At 33.3% G+C, this 22,561-nt stretch overlaps 41 non-coding genes across 41 annotated transcripts; all 41 read right to left on the reverse strand.

Moving 5' to 3' along the window:
• Positions 1–159: 159 nt before the first annotated feature.
• On the reverse strand, positions 160–232 carry TRNAF-GAA (transfer RNA phenylalanine (anticodon GAA)). The gene has a single exon. It is a non-coding gene; the product is annotated as a tRNA-Phe (tRNA).
• A 1,694-nt stretch (positions 233–1,926) lies between these two features.
• TRNAF-GAA (transfer RNA phenylalanine (anticodon GAA)) lies at positions 1,927–1,999 on the reverse strand. Its single transcript has one exon. It is a non-coding gene; the product is annotated as a tRNA-Phe (tRNA).
• Positions 2,000–3,427: 1,428 nt separating this feature from the next.
• On the reverse strand, positions 3,428–3,500 carry TRNAF-GAA (transfer RNA phenylalanine (anticodon GAA)). Its single transcript has one exon. It is a non-coding gene; the product is annotated as a tRNA-Phe (tRNA).
• A 579-nt stretch (positions 3,501–4,079) lies between these two features.
• TRNAL-UAA (transfer RNA leucine (anticodon UAA)) lies at positions 4,080–4,152 on the reverse strand. The gene has a single exon. It is a non-coding gene; the product is annotated as a tRNA-Leu (tRNA).
• A 599-nt stretch (positions 4,153–4,751) lies between these two features.
• TRNAF-GAA (transfer RNA phenylalanine (anticodon GAA)) lies at positions 4,752–4,824 on the reverse strand. The gene has a single exon. It is a non-coding gene; the product is annotated as a tRNA-Phe (tRNA).
• Positions 4,825–6,946: 2,122 nt separating this feature from the next.
• On the reverse strand, positions 6,947–7,019 carry TRNAF-GAA (transfer RNA phenylalanine (anticodon GAA)). The gene has a single exon. It is a non-coding gene; the product is annotated as a tRNA-Phe (tRNA).
• A 150-nt stretch (positions 7,020–7,169) lies between these two features.
• On the reverse strand, positions 7,170–7,242 carry TRNAF-GAA (transfer RNA phenylalanine (anticodon GAA)). The gene has a single exon. It is a non-coding gene; the product is annotated as a tRNA-Phe (tRNA).
• A 150-nt stretch (positions 7,243–7,392) lies between these two features.
• On the reverse strand, positions 7,393–7,465 carry TRNAF-GAA (transfer RNA phenylalanine (anticodon GAA)). The gene has a single exon. It is a non-coding gene; the product is annotated as a tRNA-Phe (tRNA).
• A 361-nt stretch (positions 7,466–7,826) lies between these two features.
• Positions 7,827–7,899, reverse strand: TRNAF-GAA (transfer RNA phenylalanine (anticodon GAA)). The gene has a single exon. It is a non-coding gene; the product is annotated as a tRNA-Phe (tRNA).
• Positions 7,900–8,049: 150 nt separating this feature from the next.
• TRNAF-GAA (transfer RNA phenylalanine (anticodon GAA)) lies at positions 8,050–8,122 on the reverse strand. The gene has a single exon. It is a non-coding gene; the product is annotated as a tRNA-Phe (tRNA).
• A 361-nt stretch (positions 8,123–8,483) lies between these two features.
• On the reverse strand, positions 8,484–8,556 carry TRNAF-GAA (transfer RNA phenylalanine (anticodon GAA)). The gene has a single exon. It is a non-coding gene; the product is annotated as a tRNA-Phe (tRNA).
• Positions 8,557–8,706: 150 nt separating this feature from the next.
• On the reverse strand, positions 8,707–8,779 carry TRNAF-GAA (transfer RNA phenylalanine (anticodon GAA)). Its single transcript has one exon. It is a non-coding gene; the product is annotated as a tRNA-Phe (tRNA).
• A 150-nt stretch (positions 8,780–8,929) lies between these two features.
• Positions 8,930–9,002, reverse strand: TRNAF-GAA (transfer RNA phenylalanine (anticodon GAA)). Its single transcript has one exon. It is a non-coding gene; the product is annotated as a tRNA-Phe (tRNA).
• A 361-nt stretch (positions 9,003–9,363) lies between these two features.
• Positions 9,364–9,436, reverse strand: TRNAF-GAA (transfer RNA phenylalanine (anticodon GAA)). The gene has a single exon. It is a non-coding gene; the product is annotated as a tRNA-Phe (tRNA).
• A 150-nt stretch (positions 9,437–9,586) lies between these two features.
• TRNAF-GAA (transfer RNA phenylalanine (anticodon GAA)) lies at positions 9,587–9,659 on the reverse strand. The gene has a single exon. It is a non-coding gene; the product is annotated as a tRNA-Phe (tRNA).
• Positions 9,660–10,020: 361 nt separating this feature from the next.
• Positions 10,021–10,093, reverse strand: TRNAF-GAA (transfer RNA phenylalanine (anticodon GAA)). The gene has a single exon. It is a non-coding gene; the product is annotated as a tRNA-Phe (tRNA).
• Positions 10,094–10,243: 150 nt separating this feature from the next.
• On the reverse strand, positions 10,244–10,316 carry TRNAF-GAA (transfer RNA phenylalanine (anticodon GAA)). The gene has a single exon. It is a non-coding gene; the product is annotated as a tRNA-Phe (tRNA).
• A 150-nt stretch (positions 10,317–10,466) lies between these two features.
• On the reverse strand, positions 10,467–10,539 carry TRNAF-GAA (transfer RNA phenylalanine (anticodon GAA)). Its single transcript has one exon. It is a non-coding gene; the product is annotated as a tRNA-Phe (tRNA).
• Positions 10,540–10,900: 361 nt separating this feature from the next.
• Positions 10,901–10,973, reverse strand: TRNAF-GAA (transfer RNA phenylalanine (anticodon GAA)). The gene has a single exon. It is a non-coding gene; the product is annotated as a tRNA-Phe (tRNA).
• Positions 10,974–11,123: 150 nt separating this feature from the next.
• Positions 11,124–11,196, reverse strand: TRNAF-GAA (transfer RNA phenylalanine (anticodon GAA)). Its single transcript has one exon. It is a non-coding gene; the product is annotated as a tRNA-Phe (tRNA).
• Positions 11,197–11,346: 150 nt separating this feature from the next.
• Positions 11,347–11,419, reverse strand: TRNAF-GAA (transfer RNA phenylalanine (anticodon GAA)). The gene has a single exon. It is a non-coding gene; the product is annotated as a tRNA-Phe (tRNA).
• A 150-nt stretch (positions 11,420–11,569) lies between these two features.
• On the reverse strand, positions 11,570–11,642 carry TRNAF-GAA (transfer RNA phenylalanine (anticodon GAA)). The gene has a single exon. It is a non-coding gene; the product is annotated as a tRNA-Phe (tRNA).
• A 150-nt stretch (positions 11,643–11,792) lies between these two features.
• TRNAF-GAA (transfer RNA phenylalanine (anticodon GAA)) lies at positions 11,793–11,865 on the reverse strand. Its single transcript has one exon. It is a non-coding gene; the product is annotated as a tRNA-Phe (tRNA).
• Positions 11,866–12,015: 150 nt separating this feature from the next.
• TRNAF-GAA (transfer RNA phenylalanine (anticodon GAA)) lies at positions 12,016–12,088 on the reverse strand. The gene has a single exon. It is a non-coding gene; the product is annotated as a tRNA-Phe (tRNA).
• A 150-nt stretch (positions 12,089–12,238) lies between these two features.
• Positions 12,239–12,311, reverse strand: TRNAF-GAA (transfer RNA phenylalanine (anticodon GAA)). The gene has a single exon. It is a non-coding gene; the product is annotated as a tRNA-Phe (tRNA).
• Positions 12,312–12,672: 361 nt separating this feature from the next.
• TRNAF-GAA (transfer RNA phenylalanine (anticodon GAA)) lies at positions 12,673–12,745 on the reverse strand. The gene has a single exon. It is a non-coding gene; the product is annotated as a tRNA-Phe (tRNA).
• A 150-nt stretch (positions 12,746–12,895) lies between these two features.
• TRNAF-GAA (transfer RNA phenylalanine (anticodon GAA)) lies at positions 12,896–12,968 on the reverse strand. The gene has a single exon. It is a non-coding gene; the product is annotated as a tRNA-Phe (tRNA).
• A 150-nt stretch (positions 12,969–13,118) lies between these two features.
• Positions 13,119–13,191, reverse strand: TRNAF-GAA (transfer RNA phenylalanine (anticodon GAA)). The gene has a single exon. It is a non-coding gene; the product is annotated as a tRNA-Phe (tRNA).
• A 361-nt stretch (positions 13,192–13,552) lies between these two features.
• TRNAF-GAA (transfer RNA phenylalanine (anticodon GAA)) lies at positions 13,553–13,625 on the reverse strand. Its single transcript has one exon. It is a non-coding gene; the product is annotated as a tRNA-Phe (tRNA).
• Positions 13,626–13,775: 150 nt separating this feature from the next.
• Positions 13,776–13,848, reverse strand: TRNAF-GAA (transfer RNA phenylalanine (anticodon GAA)). Its single transcript has one exon. It is a non-coding gene; the product is annotated as a tRNA-Phe (tRNA).
• Positions 13,849–13,998: 150 nt separating this feature from the next.
• TRNAF-GAA (transfer RNA phenylalanine (anticodon GAA)) lies at positions 13,999–14,071 on the reverse strand. The gene has a single exon. It is a non-coding gene; the product is annotated as a tRNA-Phe (tRNA).
• Positions 14,072–14,221: 150 nt separating this feature from the next.
• On the reverse strand, positions 14,222–14,294 carry TRNAF-GAA (transfer RNA phenylalanine (anticodon GAA)). Its single transcript has one exon. It is a non-coding gene; the product is annotated as a tRNA-Phe (tRNA).
• Positions 14,295–14,444: 150 nt separating this feature from the next.
• Positions 14,445–14,517, reverse strand: TRNAF-GAA (transfer RNA phenylalanine (anticodon GAA)). Its single transcript has one exon. It is a non-coding gene; the product is annotated as a tRNA-Phe (tRNA).
• Positions 14,518–14,878: 361 nt separating this feature from the next.
• TRNAF-GAA (transfer RNA phenylalanine (anticodon GAA)) lies at positions 14,879–14,951 on the reverse strand. The gene has a single exon. It is a non-coding gene; the product is annotated as a tRNA-Phe (tRNA).
• A 150-nt stretch (positions 14,952–15,101) lies between these two features.
• TRNAF-GAA (transfer RNA phenylalanine (anticodon GAA)) lies at positions 15,102–15,174 on the reverse strand. The gene has a single exon. It is a non-coding gene; the product is annotated as a tRNA-Phe (tRNA).
• A 150-nt stretch (positions 15,175–15,324) lies between these two features.
• TRNAF-GAA (transfer RNA phenylalanine (anticodon GAA)) lies at positions 15,325–15,397 on the reverse strand. Its single transcript has one exon. It is a non-coding gene; the product is annotated as a tRNA-Phe (tRNA).
• A 150-nt stretch (positions 15,398–15,547) lies between these two features.
• On the reverse strand, positions 15,548–15,620 carry TRNAF-GAA (transfer RNA phenylalanine (anticodon GAA)). Its single transcript has one exon. It is a non-coding gene; the product is annotated as a tRNA-Phe (tRNA).
• Positions 15,621–15,770: 150 nt separating this feature from the next.
• TRNAF-GAA (transfer RNA phenylalanine (anticodon GAA)) lies at positions 15,771–15,843 on the reverse strand. The gene has a single exon. It is a non-coding gene; the product is annotated as a tRNA-Phe (tRNA).
• A 150-nt stretch (positions 15,844–15,993) lies between these two features.
• Positions 15,994–16,066, reverse strand: TRNAF-GAA (transfer RNA phenylalanine (anticodon GAA)). The gene has a single exon. It is a non-coding gene; the product is annotated as a tRNA-Phe (tRNA).
• A 150-nt stretch (positions 16,067–16,216) lies between these two features.
• TRNAF-GAA (transfer RNA phenylalanine (anticodon GAA)) lies at positions 16,217–16,289 on the reverse strand. Its single transcript has one exon. It is a non-coding gene; the product is annotated as a tRNA-Phe (tRNA).
• A 365-nt stretch (positions 16,290–16,654) lies between these two features.
• Positions 16,655–16,727, reverse strand: TRNAF-GAA (transfer RNA phenylalanine (anticodon GAA)). The gene has a single exon. It is a non-coding gene; the product is annotated as a tRNA-Phe (tRNA).
• Between the last annotated feature and the right edge of the window lie 5,834 nt (positions 16,728–22,561).

Below are 22,561 nucleotides of genomic sequence, written 5' to 3' on the forward strand. Positions count from 1 at the left end.
TGCGGCTCTTTATATTTACTTATTCGTTTCTCTTTTTCCTCATCCAACTAGGATTCTACATAGTAGAAAAAAATATTTTTTATTAAACTGAATTTCTTATTAAAGAACAATTGAAATGTTAGTTACTCATTCTATATTCATCTCTAAAGAAAATATTAATGCCGAAACCCGGGATCGAACCAGGGACCTTTCGATCTTCAGTCTAACGCTCTCCCAGCTGAGCTATTTCGGCTCTTTGTATTCGTCTATTAGTTTCTCTTTTTCCTGATCCAACTAGGATTCTACATAGAAGAAATTATTTTTTATTAAACTGAATTTCTTATTAAAGAACAATTGAAATGTTAGTTACTCATTCTTAATTCATCTCTAAAGAAAATATTAATGCCGAAACCCGGGATCGAACCAGGGACTTTTAGACTAACGCTCTCCCAGCTGAGCTATTTCTATTTACTTATTATTTTCTCTTTTTCTTCATCCAACTAGGATTCTACATAGAAGAAATTATTTTTTATTAAACTGAATTTCTTATTAAAGAACAATTGAAATGTTAGTTACTCATTCTATATTCATCTCTAAAGAAAATATTAATGCCGAAACCCGAGATCGAACCAGGGACCTTTAGATCTTCAGTCTAACGCTTTCCCAGCTGAGCTATTTCGGCTCTTTGTATTTGTCTATTAGTTTCTCTTTTTCCTCATCTAACTAGGATTCTACATAGAAGAAATTATTTTTTATAAAACTGAATTTCTTATTAAAGAACAATTGAAATGTTAGTTACTCATTCTATATTCATCTCTAAAGAAAATATTAATGCCGAAACCCGAGATCGAACCAGGGACCTTTAGATCTTCAGTCTAACGCTTTCCCAGCTGAGCTATTTCGGCTCTTTGTATTTGTCTATTAGTTTCTCTTTTTCCTCATCCAACTAGGATTCTACATAGAAGAAATTATTTTTTATTAAACTGAATTTCTTATTAAAGAACAATTGAAATGTTAGTTACTCATTCTATATTCATCTCTAAAGAAAATATTAATGCCGAAACCCGAGATCGAACCAGGGACCTTTAGATCTTCAGTCTAACGCTTTACAAGCTGAGCTATTTCGGCTCTTTGTATTTGTCTATTAGTTTCTCTTTTTCCTCATCCAACTAGGATTCTACATAGAAGAAATTATTTTTTATTAAACTGAATTTCTTATTAAAGAACAATTGAAATGTTAGTTACTCATTCTATATTCATCTCTAAAGAAAATATTAATGCCGTAACCCGGGATCGAACCAAGGACCTTTCGATCTTCAGTCTAACGCTCTCCCAGCTGAGCTATTTCGGCTCTTTATAGTTACTTATTAGTTTCTCTTTTTCCTCATGCAACTAGGATTCTATATAGAAGAAATTATTTTTTATTAAACTAAATCTCTTATTAAAGAACAATTGAAATGTTAATTACTCATTCTATATTCATCTCTAAAGAAAATATCAATGTCGAAACCCGGGATCAAACCAGGGACCTTTAGATCTTCAGTCTAACGCTTTCCGAGCTGAGCTATTTTGGCTCTTTCTAATTACTTGTTTGTTTCTCTTTTTCCTCATCCAACTAGGATTCTACATAGAAGAAATTTTTTTTTATTAAACTGAATTTCTTATTAAAGAACAATTGAAATGTTAGTTACTCATTCTATATTCATCTCTAAAGAAAATATTAATGCCGAAACTTGGGATCGAACCAGGGACCTTTAGATCTTCAGTCTAACGCTCTCCCAGCTGAGGTATTTCGGCTCTTTATATTTGTCTATTAGTTTCTCTTTTTCCTCATCCAACTAGGATTCTACATAGAATAAATTATTTTTTATTAAACTGAATTTCTTATTAAAGAACAATTGAAATGTTAGTTACTCATTCTATATTCATCTCTAAAGAAAATATTAACGCCGAAACCCGGGATCGAACCAGGGACCTTTAGATCTTCAGTCTAACGCTCTCCCAGCTGAGCTATTTCGGCTCTTTGTATTTGTCTATTAGTTTCTCTTTTTCCTCATCCAGCTAGGATTCTACATAGAAGAAATTATTTTTTATAAAACTGAATTTCTTATTAAAGAACAATTGAAATGTTAGTTACTCATTCTATATTCATCTCTAAAGAAAATATTAATGCCGTAACCCGGGATCGAACCAGGGACCTTTAGATCTTCAGTCTAACGCTCTCCCCGCTGAACTATTTCGGCTCTTTATATTTACTTATTAGTTTCTCTTTTTCCTCATCCAACTAGGATTCTACATAGAAGAAATTATTTTTTATAAAACTGAATTTCTTATTAAAGAACAATTGAAACGTTAGTTACTCATTCTATATTCATCACTAAAGAAAATATTAATGCCGAAACCCGGGATCGAACCAGGGACCTTTAGATCTTCAGTCTAACGCTCTCCCAGCTGAGCTATTTCTATTTACTTATTAGTTTCTCTTTTTCCTCATCCAACTAGGATTCTACTTAGAAGAAATTATTTTTTATTAAACTGAATTTCTTATTAAAGAACAATTGAAATGTTAGTTACTCATTCTATATTCATCTCTAAAGAAAATATTAATGCCGAAACCCGGGATCGAACCAGGGACCTTTAGACTAACGCTCTCCCAGCTGAGCTATTTCTATTTACTTATTATTTTCTCTTTTTCTTCATCCAACTAGGATTCTACATAGAAGAAATTATTTTTTATTAAACTGAATTTCTTATTAAAGAACAATTGAAATGTTAGTTACTCATTCTATATTCATCTCTAAAGAAAATATTAATGCCGAAACCCGGGATCGAACCAGGGACCTTTAGACTAACGCTCTCCCAGCTGAGCTATTTCTATTTACTTATTATTTTCTCTTTTTCTTCATCCAACTAGGATTCTACATAGAAGAAATTATTTTTTATTAAACTGAATTTCTTATTAAAGAACAATTGAAATGTTAGTTACTCATTCTATATTCATCTCTAAAGAAAATATCAATGTCGAAACCCGGGATCAAACCAGGGACCTTTAGATCTTCAGTCTAACGCTTTCCGAGCTGAGCTATTTTGGCTCTTTCTAATTACTTATTAGTTTCTCTTTTTCCTCATCCAACTAGGATTCTACATAGAAGAAATTATTTTTTATTAAACTGAATTTCTTATTAAAGAACAATTGAAATGTTAGTTACTCATTCTATATTCATCTCTAAAGAAAATATTAATGCCGAAACCCGGGATCGAACCAGGGACCTTTAGACTAACGCTCTCCCAGCTGAGCTATTTCTATTTACTTATTATTTTCTCTTTTTCTTCATCCAACTAGGATTCTACATAGAAGAAATTATTTTTTATTAAACTGAATTTCTTATTAAAGAACAATTGAAATGTTAGTTACTCATTCTATATTCATCTCTAAAGAAAATATTAATGCCGAAACCCGGGATCAAACCAGGGACCTTTAGATCTTCAGTCTAACGCTCTCCCAGCTGAGCTATTTCGGCTCTTTGTATTTGTCTATTAGTTTCTCTTTTTCCTCATCCAACTAGGATTCTACATAGAAGAAATTATTTTTTATTAAACTGAATTTCTTATTAAAGAACAATTGAAATGTTAGTTACTGATTCTATATTCATCTCTAAAGAAAATATTAATGCCGAAACCCGGGATCGAACCAGGGACCTTTAGACTAACGCTCTCCCAGCTGAGCTATTTCTATTTACTTATTATTTTCTCTTTTTCTTCATCCAACTAGGATTCTACATAGAAGAAATTATTTTTTATTAAACTGAATTTCTTATTAAAGAACAATTGAAATGTTAGTTACTCATTCTATATTCATCTCTAAAGAAAATATTAATGCCGAAACCCGAGATCGAACCAGGGACCTTTAGATCTTCAGTCTAACGCTTTCCCAGCTGAGCTATTTCGGCTCTTTGTATTTGTCTATTAGTTTCTCTTTTTCCTCATCCAACTAGGTTTCTACATAGAAGAAATTATTTTTTATAAAACTGAATTTCTTATTAAAGAACAATTGAAATGTTAGTTACTCATTCTATATTCATCTCTAAAGAAAATATTAATGCCGAAACCCGAGATCGAACCAGGGACCTTTAGATCTTAAGTCTAACGCTTTCCCAGCTGAGCTATTTCGGCTCTTTGTATTTGTCTATTAGTTTCTCTTTTTCCTCATCCAACTAGGATTCTACATAGAAGAAATTATTTTTTATTAAACTGAATTTCTTATTAAAGAACAATTGAAATGTTAGTTACTCATTCTATATTCATCTCTAAAGAAAATATTAATGCCGAAACCCGAGATCGAACCAGGGACCTTTAGATCTTCAGTCTAACGCTTTCCCAGCTGAGCTATTTCGTCTCTTTGTATTTGTCTATTAGTTTCTCTTTTTTCTCATCCAACTAGGATTCTACATAGAAGAAATTATTTTTTATTAAACTGAATTTCTTATTACAGAACAATTGAAACGTTAGTTACTCATTCTATATTCATCTCTAAAGAAAATATTAATGCCGAAAACCGGGATCGAACCAGGGACCTTTAGATCTTCAGTCTAACGCTTTCCCAGCTGAGCTATTTCGGCTCTTTGTATTTGTCTATTGGATTCTCTTTTTCCTCATCCAACTAGGATTCTACATAGTAGAAAAAAATATTTTTTATTAAACTGAATTTCTTATTAAAGAACAATTGAAATGTTAGTTACTCATTCTATATTCATCTCTAAAGAAAATATTAATGCCGAAACCCGGGATCGAACCAGGGACCTTTAGATCTTCAGTCTAACGCTCTCCCAGCTGAGCTATTTCGGCTCTTTGTATTTGTCTATTAGTTTCTCTTTTTCCTCATCCAACTAGGATTCTACATAGAAGAAATTATTTTTTATTAAACTGAATTTCTTATTAAAGAACAATTGAAATGTTAGTTACTCATTCTATATTCATCTCTAAAGAAAATATTAATGCCGAAACCCGGGATCGAACCAGGGACCTTTAGACTAACGCTCTCCCAGCTGAGCTATTTCTATTTACTTATTATTTTCTCTTTTTCTTCATCCAACTAGGATTCTACATAGAAGAAATTATTTTTTATTAAACTGAATTTCTTATTAAAGAACAATTGAAATGTTAGTTACTCATTCTATATTCATCTCTAAAGAAAATATTAATGCCGAAACCCGAGATCGAACCAGGGACCTTTAGATCTTCAGTCTAACGCTTTCCCAGCTGAGCTATTTCGGCTCTTTGTATTTGTCTATTAGTTTCTCTTTTTCCTCATCCAACTAGGATTCTACATAGAAGAAATTATTTTTTATAAAACTGAATTTCTTATTAAAGAACAATTGAAATGTTAGTTACTCATTCTATATTCATCTCTAAAGAAAATATTAATGCCGAAACCCGAGATCGAACCAGGGACCTTTAGATCTTCAGTCTAACGCTTTCCCAGCTGAGCTATTTCGGCTCTTTGTATTTGTCTATTGGATTCTCTTTTTCCTCATCCAACTAGGATTCTACATAGAAGAAATTATTTTTTATTAAACTGAATTTCTTATTAAAGAACAATTGAAATGTTAGTTACTCATTCTATATTCATCTCTAAAGAAAATATTAATGCCGTAACCCGGGATCAAACCAGGGACCTTTAGATCTTCAGTCTAACGCTTTCCGAGCTGAGCTATTTTGGCTCTTTCTAATTACTTATTAGTTTCTCTTTTTCCTCATCCAACTAGGATTCTACATAGAAGAAATTTTTTTTATTAAACTGAATTTCTTATTAAAGAACAATTGAAATGTTAGTTACTCATTCTATATTCATCTCTAAAGAAAATATTAATGCCCAAACCCGGGATCGAACCAGGGACCTTTCGATCTTCAGTCTAACGCTCTCCCAGCTGAGCTATTTCGGCTCTTTATATTTGTCTATTAGTTTCTCTTTTTCCTCATCCAACTAGGATTCTACATAGAAGAAATTATTTTTTATTAAACTGAATTTCTTATTAAAGAACAATTGAAATGTTAGTTACTCATTCTATATTCATCTCTAAAGAAAATATTAATGCCGAAACTTGGGATCGAACCAGGGACCTTTAGATCTTCAGTCTAACGCTCTCCCAGCTGAGGTATTTCGGCTCTTTATATTTGTCTATTACTTTCTCTTTTTCCTCATCCAACTAGGATTCTACATAGAATAAATTATTTTTTATTAAACTGAATTTCTTATTAAAGAACAATTGAAATGTTAGTTACTCATTCTATATTCATCTCTAAAGAAAATATTAATGCCGAAACCCGGGATCGAACCAGGGACCTTTAGACTAACGCTCTCCCAGCTGAGCTATTTCTATTTGCTTATTATTTTCTCTTTTTCTTCCTCCAACTAGGATTCTACATAGAAGAAATTATTTTTTATTAAACTGAATTTCATATTAAACAACAATTGAAATGTTAGTTACTCATTCTATATTCATCTCTAAAGAAAATATTAATGCCGAAACCCGGGATCGAACCAGGGACATTTAGATATTCAGTCTAACGCTCTCCTGGCTGAGCTATTTCGGCTCTTTATATTTACTTATTATTTTCTCTTTTTTCTCATCCAACTAGGATTCTACACAGAAGAAATTATTTTTTATAAAACTGAATTTCTTATTAAAGAACAATTGAAATGTTAGTTACTCATTCTATATTCATCTCTAAAGAAAATATCAATGTCGAAACCCGGGATCAAACCAGGGACCTTTAGATCTTCAGTCTAACGCTTTCCCAGCTGAGCTATTTTGGCTCTTTCTAATTACTTATTAGTTTCTCTTTTTCCTCATCCAACTAGGATTCTACATAGAGGAAATTATTTTTTATTAAACTGAATTTCTTATTAAAGAACAATTGAAATGTTAGTTACTCATTTTATATTCATCACTAAAGAAAATGTTAATGCCGAAACCCGGGATCGAACCAGGGACCTTTAGATCTTCAGTCTAACGCTCTCCCAGCTGAGCTATTTCGGCTCTTTATATTTACTTATTAGTTTCTCTTTTTCCTCATCCAACTAGGATTCTACATAGAAGAAATTATTTTTTATTAAACTGAATTTCTTATTAAAGAACAATTGAAATGTTAGTTACTCATTCTATATTCATCTCTAAAGAAAATATTAATGCCAAAACCCGGGATCGAACCAGGGACCTTTAGATCTTCAGTCTAACGCTCTCCCAGCTGAGCTATTTCGGCTCTTTTTATTTACTTATTAGTTTCTCTTTTTCCTCATCCAACTAGGATTCTACATAGAAGAAATTATTTTTTATTAAACTGAATTTCTTATTAAAGAACAATTGAAATGTTAGTTACTCATTCTATATTCATCTCTAAAGAAAATATTAATGCCAAAACCCGGGATCGAACCAGGGACCTTTAGATCTTCAGTCTAACGCTCTCCCAGCTGAGCTATTTCGGCTCTTTATATTTACTCATTAGTTTCTCTTTTTCCTCATCCAACTAGGATTCTACATAGAAGAAATTATTTTCTGTTAAACTGAATTTCTTATTAAAGAACAATTGAAATGTTAGTTACTCATTTTATATTCATCTCTAAAGAAAATATTAATGCCGAAACCCGGGACCTTTAGATCTTCAGTCTAACGCTCTCCCAGCTGAGCTATTTCGGCTCTTTTTATTTACTCATTAGTTTCTCTTCTTCCTCATCCAACTAGGATTCTACATAGAAGAAATTATTTTTTATTAAACTGAATTTCTTATTAAAGAACAATTGAAATGTTAGTTACTCATTCTATATTCATCTCTAAAGAAAATATTAATGCCAAAACCCGGGATCGAACCAGGGACCTTTAGATCTTCAGTCTAACGCTCTCCCAGCTGAGCTATTTCGGCTCTTTTTATTTACTTATTAGTTTCTCTTTTTCCTCATCCAACTAGGATTCTACATAGAAGAAATTATTTTTTATTAAACTGAATTTCTTATTAAAGAACAATTGAAATGTTAGTTACTCATTCTATATTCATCTCTAAAGAAAATATTAATGCCAAAACCCGGGATCGAACCAGGGACCTTTAGATCTTCAGTCTAACGCTCTCCCAGCTGAGCTATTTCGGCTCTTTATATTTACTCATTAGTTTCTCTTTTTCCTCATCCAACTAGGATTCTACATAGAAGAAATTATTTTCTGTTAAACTGAATTTCTTATTAAAGAACAATTGAAATGTTAGTTACTCATTTTATATTCATCTCTAAAGAAAATATTAATGCCGAAACCCGGGACCTTTAGATCTTCAGTCTAACGCTCTCCCAGCTGAGCTATTTCGGCTCTTTATATTTACTCATTAGTTTCTCTTTTTCCTCATTAAACTAGGATTCTACATAGAAGAAATTATTTTTTATTAAACCGAATTTCTTATTAAAGAACAATTGAAATGTTAGTTACTCATTCTATATTCATCTCTAAAGAAAATATTAATGCCGAAACCCGGGATCGAACCAGGGACCTTTAGATCTTCAGTCTAACGCTCTCCCAGCTGAGGTATTTCGGCTCTTTATATTTGTCTATTAGTTTCTCTTTTTCCTCATCCAACTAGGATTCTACATAGAAGAAATTATTTTTTATTAAACTGAATTTCTTATTAAAGAACAATTGAAATGTTAGTTACTCATTCTATATTCATCTCTAAAGAAAATATTAATGCCAAAACCCGGGATCGAACCAGGGACCTTTAGATCTTCAGTCTAACGCTCTCCCAGCTGAGCTATTTCGGCTCTTTATATTTACTCATTAGTTTCTCTTTTTCCTCATCCAACTAGGATTCTACATAGAAGAAATTATTTTTTATTAAACTGAATTTCTTATTAAAGAACAATTGAAATGTTAGTTACTCATTCTATATTCATCTCTAAAGAAAATATTAATGCCAAAACCCGGGATCGAACCAGGGACCTTTAGATCTTCAGTCTAACGCTCTCCCAGCTGAGCTATTTCGGCTCTTTTTATTTACTTATTAGTTTCTCTTTTTCCTCATCCAACTAGGATTCTACATAGAAGAAATTATTTTCTGTTAAACTGAATTTCTTATTAAAGAACAATTGAAATGTTAGTTACTCATTTTATATTCATCTCTAAAGAAAATATTAATGCCGAAACCCGGGACCTTTAGATCTTCAGTCTAACGCTCTCCCAGCTGAGCTATTTCGGCTCTTTTTATTTACTCATTAGTTTCTCTTCTTCCTCATCCAACTAGGATTCTACATAGAAGAAATTATTTTTTATTAAACTGAATTTCTTATTAAAGAACAATTGAAATGTTAGTTACTCATTCTATATTCATCTCTAAAGAAAATATTAATGCCAAAACCCGGGATCGAACCAGGGACCTTTAGATCTTCAGTCTAACGCTCTCCCAGCTGAGCTATTTCGGCTCTTTTTATTTACTTATTAGTTTCTCTTTTTCCTCATCCAACTAGGATTCTACATAGAAGAAATTATTTTTTATTAAACTGAATTTCTTATTAAAGAACAATTGAAATGTTAGTTACTCATTCTATATTCATCTCTAAAGAAAATATTAATGCCAAAACCCGGGATCGAACCAGGGACCTTTAGATCTTCAGTCTAACGCTCTCCCAGCTGAGCTATTTCGGCTCTTTATATTTACTCATTAGTTTCTCTTTTTCCTCATCCAACTAGGATTCTACATAGAAGAAATTATTTTCTGTTAAACTGAATTTCTTATTAAAGAACAATTGAAATGTTAGTTACTCATTTTATATTCATCTCTAAAGAAAATATTAATGCCGAAACCCGGGACCTTTAGATCTTCAGTCTAACGCTCTCCCAGCTGAGCTATTTCGGCTCTTTATATTTACTCATTAGTTTCTCTTTTTCCTCATCCAACTAGGATTCTACATAGAAGAAATTATTTTTTATTAAACCGAATTTCTTATTAAAGAACAATTGAAATGTTAGTTACTCATTCTATATTCATCTCTAAACAAAATATTAATGCCGAAACCCGGGATCGAACCAGGGACCTTAAGATCTTCAGTCTAACGCTCTCCCAGCTGAGCTATTTCGGCTCTTTATATTTACTCATTAGTTTCTCTTTTTCCTCATCCAACTAGGATTCTACATAGAAGAAATTATTTTTTATTAAACTGAATTTCTTATTAAAGAACAATTGAAATGTTAGTTACTCATTCTATATTCATCTCTAAAGAAAATATTAATGCCAAAACCCGGGATCGAACCAGGGACCTTTAGATCTTCAGTCTAACGCTCTCCCAGCTGAGCTATTTCGGCTCTTTATATTTGTCTATTAGTTTCTCTTTTTCCTCATCCAACTAGGATTCTACATAGAAGAAATTATTTTTTATTAAACTGAATTTCTTATTAAAGAACAATTGAAATGTTAGTTACTCATTCTATATTCATCTCTAAAGAAAATATTAATGCCAAAACCCGGGATCGAACCAGGGACCTTTAGATCTTCAGTCTAACGCTCTCCCAGCTGAGCTATTTCGGCTCTTTATATTTACTCATTAGTTTCTCTTTTTCCTCATCCAACTAGGATTCTACATAGAAGAAATTATTTTCTGTTAAACTGAATTTCTTATTAAAGAACAATTGAAATGTTAGTTACTCATTTTATATTCATCTCTAAAGAAAATATTAATGCCGAAACCCGGGACCTTTAGATCTTCAGTCTAACGCTCTCCCAGCTGAGCTATTTCGGCTCTTTATATTTACTCATTAGTTTCTCTTTTTCCTCATCCAACTAGGATTCTACATAGAAGAAATTATTTTTTATTAAACCGAATTTCTTATTAAAGAACAATTGAAATGTTAGTTACTCATTCTATATTCATCTCTAAAGAAAATATTAATGCCGAAACCCGGGATCGAACCAGGGACCTTAAGATCTTCAGTCTAACGCTCTCCCAGCTGAGCTATTTCGGCTCTTTATATTTACTCATTAGTTTCTCTTTTTCCTCATCCAACTAGGATTCTACATAGAAGAAATTATTTTTTATTAAACTGAATTTCTTATTAAAGAACAATTGAAATGTTAGTTACTCATTCTATATTCATCTCTAAAGAAAATATTAATGCCAAAACCCGGGATCGAACCAGGGACCTTTAGATCTTCAGTCTAACGCTCTCCCAGCTGAGCTATTTCGGCTCTTTATATTTGTCTATTAGTTTCTCTTTTTCCTCATCCAACTAGGATTCTACATAGAAGAAATTATTTTTTATTAAACCGAATTTCTTATTAAAGAACAATTGAAATGTTAGTTACTCATTCTATATTCATCTCTAAAGAAAATATTAATGCCGAAACCCGGGATCGAACCAGGGACCTTTAGATCTTCAGTCTAACGCTCTCCCAGCTGAGCTATTTCGGCTCTTTATATTTACTCATTAGTTTCTCTTTTTCCTCATCCAACTAGGATTCTACATAGAAGAAATTATTTTTTATTAAACTGAATTTCTTATTAAAGAACAATTGAAATGTTAGTTACTCATTCTATATTCATCTCTAAAGAAAATATTAATGCCAAAACCCGGGATCGAACCAGGGACCTTTAGATCTTCAGTCTAACGCTCTCCCAGCTGAGCTATTTCGGCTCTTTATATTTACTCATTAGTTTCTCGTTTTCCTCATCCAACTAGGATTCTACATAGAAGAAATTATTTTTTAATAAACTGAATTTCTTATTAAAGAACAATTGAAATGTTAGTTACTCATTTTATATTCATCTCTAAAGAAAATATTAATGCCGAAACCCGGGATCGAACCAGGGACCTATAGATCTTCAGTCTAACGCTCTCCCAGCTGAGCTATTTCGGCTCTTTATATTTACTCATTAGTTTCTCTTTTTCCTCATCCAACTAGGATTCTACATAGAAGAAATTATTTTTTATTAAACCGAATTTCTTATTAAAGAACAATTGAAATGTTAGTTACTCATTCTATATTCATCTCTAAAGAAAATATTAATGCCGAAACCCGGGATCGAACCAGGGACCTTAAGATCTTCAGTCTAACGCTCTCCCAGCTGAGCTATTTCGGCTCTTTATATTTACTCATTAGTTTCTCTTTTTCCTCATCCAACTAGGATTCTACATAGAAGAAATTATTTTTTATTAAACTGAATTTCTTATTAAAGAACAATTGAAATGTTAGTTACTCATTCTATATTCATCTCTAAAGAAAATATTAATGCCAAAACCCGGGATCGAACCAGGGACCTTTAGATCTTCAGTCTAACGCTCTCCCAGCTGAGCTATTTCGGCTCTTTTTATTTACTTATTAGTTTCTCTTTTTCCTCATCCAACTAGGATTCTACATAGAAGAAATTATTTTCTGTTAAACTGAATTTCTTATTAAAGAACAATTGAAATGTTAGTTACTCATTTTATATTCATCTCTAAAGAAAATATTAATGCCGAAACCCGGGACCTTTAGATCTTCAGTCTAACGCTCTCCCAGCTGAGCTATTTCGGCTCTTTTTATTTACTCATTAGTTTCTCTTCTTCCTCATCCAACTAGGATTCTACATAGAAGAAATTATTTTTTATTAAACTGAATTTCTTATTAAAGAACAATTGAAATGTTAGTTACTCATTCTATATTCATCTCTAAAGAAAATATTAATGCCAAAACCCGGGATCGAACCAGGGACCTTTAGATCTTCAGTCTAACGCTCTCCCAGCTGAGCTATTTCGGCTCTTTTTATTTACTTATTAGTTTCTCTTTTTCCTCATCCAACTAGGATTCTACATAGAAGAAATTATTTTTTATTAAACTGAATTTCTTATTAAAGAACAATTAAAATGTTAGTTACTCATTCTATATTCATCTCTAAAGAAAATATTAATGCCAAAACCCGGGATCGAACCAGGGACCTTTAGATCTTCAGTCTAACGCTCTCCCAGCTGAGCTATTTCGGCTCTTCTTATTTACTTATTAGTTTCTCTTTTTCCTCATCCAACTAGGATTCTACATAGAAGAAATTATTTTTTATTAAACTGAATTTCTTATTAAAGAACAATTGAAATGTTAGTTACTCATTCTATATTCATCTCTAAAGAAAATATTAATGCCGAAACCCGGGATCGAACCAGGGACCTTTAGATCTTCAGTCTAACGCTCTCCCAGCTGAGCTATTTCGGCTCTTTTTATTTACTTATTAGTTTCTCTTTTTCCTCATCCAACTAGTATTCTACATAGAAGAAATTATTTTCTGTTAAACTGAATTTCTTATTAAAGAACAATTGAAATGTTAGTTACTCATTTTATATTCATCTCTAAAGAAAATATTAATGCCAAAACCCGGGACCTTTAGATCTTCAGTCTAACGCTCTCCCAGCTGAGCTATTTCGGCTCTTTTTATTTACTCATTAGTTTCTCTTCTTCCTCATCCAACTAGGATTCTACATAGAAGAAATTATTTTTTATTAAACTGAATTTCTTATTAAAGAACAATTGAAATGTTAGTTACTCATTCTATATTCATCTCTAAAGAAAATATTAATGCCGAAACCCGGGATCGAACCAGGGACCTTTAGATCTTCAGTCTAACGCTCTCCCAGCTGAGCTATTTCGGCTCTTTATATTTACTCATTAGTTTCTCGTTTTCCTCATCCAACTAGGATTCTACATAGAAGAAATTATTTTTTATTAAACTGAATTTCTTATTAAAGAACAATTGAAATGTTAGTTACTCATTCTATATTCATCTCTAAAGAAAATATTAATGCCAAAACCCGGGATCGAACCAGGGACCTTTAGATCTTCAGTCTAACGCTCTCCCAGCTGAGCTATTTCGGCTCTTTATATTTACTCATTAGTTTCTCGTTTTCCTCATCCAACTAGGATTCTACATAGAAGAAATTATTTTTTAATAAACTGAATTTCTTATTAAAGAACAATTGAAATGTTAGTTACTCATTTTATATTCATCTCTAAAGAAAATATTAATGCCGAAACCCGGGATCGAACCAGGGACCTTAAGATCTTCAGTCTAACGCTCTCCCAGCTGAGCTATTTCGGCTCTTTATATTTACTCATTAGTTTCTCTTTTTCCTCATCCAACTAGGATTCTACATAGAAGAAATTATTTTTTATTAAACTGAATTTCTTATTAAAGAACAATTAAAATGTTAGTTACTCATTCTATATTCATCTCTAAAGAAAATATTAATGCCAAAACCCGGGATCGAACCAGGGACCTTTAGATCTTCAGTCTAACGCTCTCCCAGCTGAGCTATTTCGGCTCTTCTTATTTACTTATTAGTTTCTCTTTTTCCTCATCCAACTAGGATTCTACATAGAAGAAATTATTTTTTATTAAACTGAATTTCTTATTAAAGAACAATTGAAATGTTAGTTACTCATTCTATATTCATCTCTAAAGAAAATATTAATGCCGAAACCCGGGATCGAACCAGGGACCTTTAGATCTTCAGTCTAACGCTCTCCCAGCTGAGCTATTTCGGCTCTTTTTATTTACTTATTAGTTTCTCTTTTTCCTCATCCAACTAGTATTCTACATAGAAGAAATTATTTTCTGTTAAACTGAATTTCTTATTAAAGAACAATTGAAATGTTAGTTACTCATTTTATATTCATCTCTAAAGAAAATATTAATGCCAAAACCCGGGACCTTTAGATCTTCAGTCTAACGCTCTCCCAGCTGAGCTATTTCGGCTCTTTTTATTTACTCATTAGTTTCTCTTCTTCCTCATCCAACTAGGATTCTACATAGAAGAAATTATTTTTTATTAAACTGAATTTCTTATTAAAGAACAATTGAAATGTTAGTTACTCATTCTATATTCATCTCTAATGAAAATATTAATGCCAAAACCCGGGATCGAACCAGGGACCTTCAGATCTTCAGTCAAACGCTCTCCCAGCTGAGCTATTTCGGCTCTTTATATTTACTCATTAGTTTCTCTTTTTCCTCATCCAACTAGGATTCTACATAGAAGAAATTATTTTTTATTAAACTGAATTTCTTATTAAAGAACAATTGAAATGTTAGTTACTCATTCTATATTCATCTCTAAAGAAAATATTAATGCCGAAACCCGGGATCGAACCAGGGACCTTTAGATCTTCAGTCTAACGCTCTCCCAGCTGAGCTATTTCGGCTCTTTATATTTACTCATTAGTTTCTCGTTTTCCTCATCCAACTAGGATTCTACATAGAAGAAATTATTTTTTATTAAACTGAATTTCTTATTAAAGAACAATTGAAATGTTAGTTACTCATTTTATATTCATCTCTAAAGAAAATATTAATGCCGAAACCCGGGATCGAACCAGGGACCTTTAGATCTTCAGTCTAACGCTCTCCCAGCTGAGCTATTTCGGCTCTTTATATTTACTCATTAGTTTCTCGTTTTCCTCATCCAACTAGGATTCTACATAGAAGAAATTATTTTTTAATAAACTGAATTTCTTATTAAAGAACAATTGAAATGTTAGTTACTCATTTTATATTCATCTCTAAAGAAAATATTAATGCCGAAACCCGGGATCGAACCAGGGACCTTTCGATCTTCAGTCTAACGCTCTCCCAGCTGAGCTATTTCGGCTCTTTGTATTCGTCTATTAGTTTCTCTTTTTCCTCATCCAACTAGGATTCTACATAGAAGAAATTATTTTTTATTAAACTGAATTTCTTATTAAAGAACAATTGAAATGTTAGTTACTCATTTTATATTCATCTCTAAAGAAAATATTAATGCCGAAACCCGGGATCGAACCAGGGACCTTTAGATCTTCAGTCTAACGCTCTCCCAGCTGAGCTATTTCGGCTCTTTATATTTACTCATTAGTTTCTCTTTTTCCTCATCCAACTAGGATTCTACATAGAAGAAATTATTTTCTGTTAAACTGAATTTCTTATTAAAGAACAATTGAAATGTTAGTTACTCATTTTATATTCATCTCTAAAGAAAATATTAATGCCGAAACCCGGGATCGAACCAGGGACCTATAGATCTTCAGTCTAACGCTCTCCCAGCTGAGCTATTTCGGCTCTTTATATTTACTCATTAGTTTCTCTTTTTCCTCATCCAACTAGGATTCTACATAGAAGAAATTATTTTTTATTAAACTGAATTTCTTATTAAAGAACAATTGAAATGTTAGTTACTCATTTTATATTCATCTCTAAAGAAAATATTAATGCCGAAACCCGGGATCGAACCAGGGACCTTTAGATCTTCAGTCTAACGCTCTCCCAGCTGAGCTATTTCGGCTCTTTTTATTTACTTATTAGTTTCTCTTTTTCCTCATCCAACTAGGATTCTACATAGAAGAAATTATTTTCTGTTAAACTGAATTTCTTATTAAAGAACAATTGAAATGTTAGTTACTCATTTTATATTCATCTCTAAAGAAAATATTAATGCCGAAACCCGGGATCGAACCAGGGACCTTTAGTCTAACGCTCTCCCAGCTGAGCTATTTCGGCTCTTTATATTTACTCATTAGTTTCTCTTTTTCCTCATCCAACTAGGATTCTACATAGAAGAAATTATTTTTTATTAAACTGAATTTCTTATTAAAGAACAATTGAAATGTTAGTTACTCATTCTATATTCATCTCTAAAGAAAATATTAATGCCGAAACCCGGGATCGAACCAGGGACCTTTAGATCTTCAGTCTAACGCTCTCCCAGCTGAGCTATTTCGGCTCTTTATATTTACTTATTAGTTTCTCTTTTTCCTCATCCAACTAGGATTCTACATAGAAGAAATTATTTTTTATTAAACTGAATTTCTTATTAAAGAACAATTGAAATGTTAGTTACTCATTCTATATTCATCTCTAAAGAAAATATTAATGCCGAAACCCGGGATCTTTAGATCTTCAGTCTAACGCTCTCCCAGCTGAGCTATTTCGGCTCTTTATATTTACTTATTAGTTTCTGTTTTTCCTCATCCAACTAGGATTCTACATAGAAGAAATTATTTTCTGTTAAACTGAATTTCTTATTAAAGAACATTTGAAATGTTAGTGACCCAGGAGCTAAATTTCTTGACTTTCATAATGGTTTTCTGATTTTGTGACTTTTTCATGACTTTCATTACTTTCGTTACGGTTAGACACCTTGATAGAGGATTTTTATAATAAAACCTGTTTAGTTGTAGTGGGAGACAATTTCGGACTATATTCTACTCTACCAAAGCTCTACCTACTCCTACACAGAGAAGTTTACAATATTGAGAAAGAAAAACAATAAATATAATCTCACAAATTAGCTCTCTTAGTACATAATTTTCATTGTTTCTTGTAATCAATTCATCGAAGGTAACATGGTAATACTATGATCATATTTAACTTTTAACCTAATTATATTAATTATATCCTGATAGTAGGAACATCACTAACTGGAAATTCTATACACGGTTCCAATGGAAAGAAATGTCCACAGAGTCATTGAGCCATAAATTAGGTATTTACTAAAGGAATGGAGTCATAATGACAAAGTGGTAATGCTATAAACAAAATGAGGTCGAAAAACAAAATCAGTGATTTTTTATATACAAGCAACCTTGTTTTAAGGCATTCACCAGGTGCATTTCTTGTGAACAAAGGAAAGTTATTCTCCTCATAAAATGCTGTAAGATGGAGCGAAGAAGGGTTAAAGCGTTCGTCACAGGTTGAGGAGATGAAATGGAGAGACTCAACCCATTTCAAAGAGCAGGGCATTTGCTTTAACTGTCGGAGTCCCCAGGCGAGAAATTACACTTCTTCACTTCCTTTTAGAACAAAATATTACAGAGGTTATTGCAGGAAATAAAACATTAAAACGCTTCCCAACTGCTATACAAGCTAGCAGCATTTTTTGTTGTAATTTTTATTTTTGAGAGACGATAGGACTAAGAAATGTCTTTCCTAATCATAGAGAGATGTTTAAACAGTTTTTCATGTTTCAGGCACCCTGTACGTCAGATTTTTGGATGTGAAGTATGTATAGGGTGTTTCAAAACAACACCGACACCGTTTGGAAGGTGATTCCTGTCATCAAGATGACAAAAAGTATAGATCAACTTGGGTACGTAAATGCTTCCTTTCGGAGTTATATGTTGCCGGAAACATGAAGAAACAAAATTTAAAGGCCCATAGCTCCAAATCCATGGGCCTACCGTAGTCGGGTCAAGACTTCACTTAGGAATTAGTATATCCCTATCCAAATATCCAAGTTTCAGAATCCTGCGGCACTTCCGCAACAATTTTTATATAGGTAGTTGGTGAGTACTTCAAATTATATGTACCAAATTTCACAATAGTAAATCTCCACAATAGTAAGCGGGTTTGCATATCCAGGCTCCTAACTATGAAAACATTTACGATCACTCAAACCCCAATCATTTCACAGATTCAATCTGTTGCATATAAGTTATTAGGAATGAAATTGAATGTAGTTTATACAAAAAGATCTTTATGCATTGCAAGACCTGTAACGCCCAAATATTCACCACAAACTTATAGTGGTATCGACATAAACAAAAAAAGTGTGGAGCAGGAAACTACTATACACAAAAGTCTAAAGAAGCTCAGTGAAGACGTACGAACTGGTCAAGCGGTTTGGGTCAATAGTCTATCAATCAAACCCTGTTTATGTGTTCAAACCCTGTAGGAAGTATTAGTTTCGTTTTTTTTTTCCTTAAAAGTGTGTTCCTATTTTCATCAGAGGACTGAAAACATTTCTTTGGATAAATCTTTGGCAACTACTTTTCTCTCAAATTCGATTAGAAGGGAACATTATATGAATTGCAAATCTAAAATAAAAAATTGAAAACAAAATATTAAGTATGTTCAATATTTCATTATTATCCTTTGATTTGTAATGAAAAACTAATTATAAGCATTGATGATTTCAGAAGATTCTCCCCGGGTAATGGTCAATATATGAATGAGAGGAAATTGATAGAACATTATTAGTCCACTTTGAGCATGATCGAAGATATGGCCACGAATTTATGTCGACAGGGCCTCAAATTCTCCCACAGGTCATGCCCTGAAATCATCAATGTTTCAAAGGTTTCCTTAACAAATACCTAGGTAGAATATTACATTTATTTCTCGTTCTACGTTTTGAAATGACAAAATCATAATTTTAAAGATAATTATAACACGATAAGCATAAAGGTTTATAGAACTAATGAAGTAAATAGTATTGTGTAAGAAATCGGTTTCTAATCGGATTAAAACTAGAATATTCGCTTCCATCGCACTTTAAAGTAAACCCTCTCTCTTTATAATTCTTACTCTCTGGGGGATTTACTATTGTGAAATTTGGTACGTAGCCAAACTCTCTCTCTCTCTCTCTCTCTCCCACAGGGAGAGAGAGAGAGAGAGAGAGAGAGAGGAGTTGAGTTGATTTTGAGTTTAACGTCCCTTTCAGCAGCAAGGCTATATGAGACCTCGACCTACTGATTAACGTGGAATCCGAACCACATGAGCTCCCGCCGGGAATCGAACCCGGGTCTCCCACGCCAAAGGCGCGTATGCTAACCGCTTAGCCACGGAGGAGCTCAAGAGAGAGAGAGAGAGAGAGAGAGAGAGACGTCCGTTCTTTGCACGAGAAAAATAGATTTATTGCTAGTATTTGGAAGAGTATGGATAGTACCTCCCTAGGATACTCCCTTTAATCAATGTTAGATCATAAACCCTTGAAGCAGGTACAATGTTAGAAAATTCATTTCAAAGCGGTAAGTCGTTTCTTGTCATGCGATTACAAACAACAAACAACTCCTATCTTAATGTGGCGTAGAGCTCCTTCGTGGGTAAGTGGTTAGCGTGCGCGCCTTTGGCGGGGGAGAGCCGGGTTCGATTCCCGGTGGGAGCTCATGTAGTTAGGATTCTGCGTTAATTAGTAGGTTCCATCTCATATAGCCTCGCTGCTGAAAGGGACGTTAAAATCAATTCAATTTAATGTGGCGGAAAAATATATAAAAATCCCCCTCCTTCCACTCCTCTTAAAACCGGAATTTTCGAAAATGCTGGGTCATTTTTCCGTTCATTTGCAATTTAGGAGTTTATATACAGTGTTTAATTTTTCTAACTTGACAGGTTCGTGAGATAACTTAGTTTTCGTAATTTTGGGAGCCTTCCAAACTTAGAACACGCCCTTTAATCAAAGGGATTATTGCAATCTAGCTCGAGGTGTATATATAAGGATGTTCCAAAGCTCATTTCAAAGTTACAAGCCATTTTAAAGATATTTAATTGTAAACAACAGACAACATCGTTTTCAATGTAGACAAAAGAAACGCCTGCTTCCCGTTTAAACAGGAATTTTCAAGTCGCTGGGACATGTGTCCGCTTGTTTTTAATGAGGAATTCACGTGCTGAGTTTCATATTTCCTAATTTCATAGGTTGTTGTGGTTGCTTTATTCTGGGCAAAACGTTTGAATCCAGGGGTAAAAGTGGATCTGAAAAGGTGGGGGAACGGTAGGTAGAGGCATGACTTCCCGCCGTTCCCCCTACCTATCTTTGCCCGTTGTAATGTTTTAGGAACTGGGGGGACGCCGTTAATATATTTCGAGGTGGGGAGACGGCGTTCCCCCGCGTTCCCCCGCTTTTTTGTCCCTGTTTGAATCCATTTTACCTCGTTTAGCATACGAATTTCAAAACTTTCCCTTATTATTAATTGGTATCATAACAAAAGGAATTTTCTATCCATATTTCACGTTTCTAGATATATTAGTATAACCAGGGAATCTGTGAGTGACTTTCACTATTTCATAGAATAGTACAAAAAGGTCGCACTTTCCCCTTTCAGGAACGCTGAAACGCTGAAACAATTTCTTATTTTTGTTTAAGAGTTTACGCAACGAATTTCACATCTCAGCTTAAGTGTACTCTTACATTCTAACTAAATAGTGGGAATCATAATATTATAGAAATTTGTCTTCCTTTCCCTCTTTTGAAACGGAATTTTCGCAGACGCTGAAATACCTATTCCATTATTTTTATTTGTTTATGGTCATTTGAACGAGGCGGTCGGTATCAAATACAAACGTAAGAGGAAAGAAAATAGAACAGGTGACTAGTTTTCAGTACCTGGGCATTGTTTCATATAAACTAAAAAATATCAACTAAAGTTACTCTCAAACATTTTCTCATGATTGGTTTGATTTAATCCCATTTATCCATGACCGATTTCAACCACAAACAATAGGTTGAAATCGGTGATTATATGAAGTGATGATATGAAGTGTGAACGTGAAATAAAAGCAAGGATAGGAATGGCGAAAGAAGCCTTTAGGAGGAAGAAGATACTATTTTGTGGGACCTTGAACAGCACCGTAACTTAGATTTTCCTAAAAGGGCAAGCATTAATACGCGTATTTGGGCCCCCTAGAAAAAGTTCTTCCTAATTCTTGGGCCCCCTCTTTCAGTCTTTCTCTTTTTATGGGGGCCCCGGAGCCTGTGGGCCCTCCCATGGCAAGGTCTGCGGGGCCGTTGGTTACGTCCCTGGACCCTTTTTATACATGACAAACTAATTAAGGGGACAATATTAACACATCTCAAAGCCATACAGATAAATATCATTTCAGGGGCTTCTAATAGTAGACATATTTTACTGAAATGGGCCCACGACTCATTTTTGTTTTATTTACCTTTTGTGTGCTGTTTTGTTTATGTATACGGAGTAAGAAAATTTTGTCTTACAACGGACATCACCCAATTGTCCGGCTCCGATTTCAATATTTTTTTTCTAGCTGATAGAGGGCATACATGTATTATTTCTGATGACAGAAATTTTTGCCATGGTGCATGCTTTCTATTTTTTTTAATTTTTAAGAGTTATGATGTGGTTATTAGAGATTACTGCAGAAGTCCCTTGCTAACCTTTGTAAACGGAGAGTTAATGAAAAAACAACCATGTAGATGTATATAAGGCATAGGGGGAAGTTGTATGATAGATATGACCTTGACGGCACCTATCTTGAAATCCGCCATTTTGAATTAAGGTCAAGTTTTTAAAATAGGAATAGGGTAATATGATACATAATTTTGGGCTAGAATTTAATCAGGAAGACAATGGTGAAGCTAGTTTTGAGATACACCTATTTGGTGAAAAGTTACATGAATTTAATTGTTCACTTACTACGTACGAAAGTCCCTTACCTCCGCTTCTAACCCACGTATTAATGATAAGTGGATAAAAGCTTCGGTAATACATATTATACCTAGAGGTAAGTGATACACTAAGGGTATTCTTGACTGCAGCCATCTTGAAATCCGCCATTTTGAATTAAAGTGAAGTTTGAAAAATGAAAACCATGGCATGTGACACCTCATTTTAATAGCAAAGTTTCCCACAAAGCCAATGGCATGCTTATTTTTGTTCTATAATTAACCAGTGTGAATGTAGTACTGCTTGTAATGAGCACCAAACGTCCATTATTCGATCTTTCAAATTGGCAAACTCCTAATTTTCACCACATGTTTTAAGATTCCAACTGGCACTTTGCAGTTGTTGCCATGGCTCATGTTTTCTAAATTAATTA

The sequence above is a fragment of the Thermobia domestica genome, chromosome 12 (assembly GCF_964235325.1).
Source record: "Thermobia domestica chromosome 12, izTheDome1.hap1.1, whole genome shotgun sequence".
Classification (NCBI taxonomy): Eukaryota; Metazoa; Arthropoda; class Insecta; order Zygentoma; family Lepismatidae; genus Thermobia; species Thermobia domestica.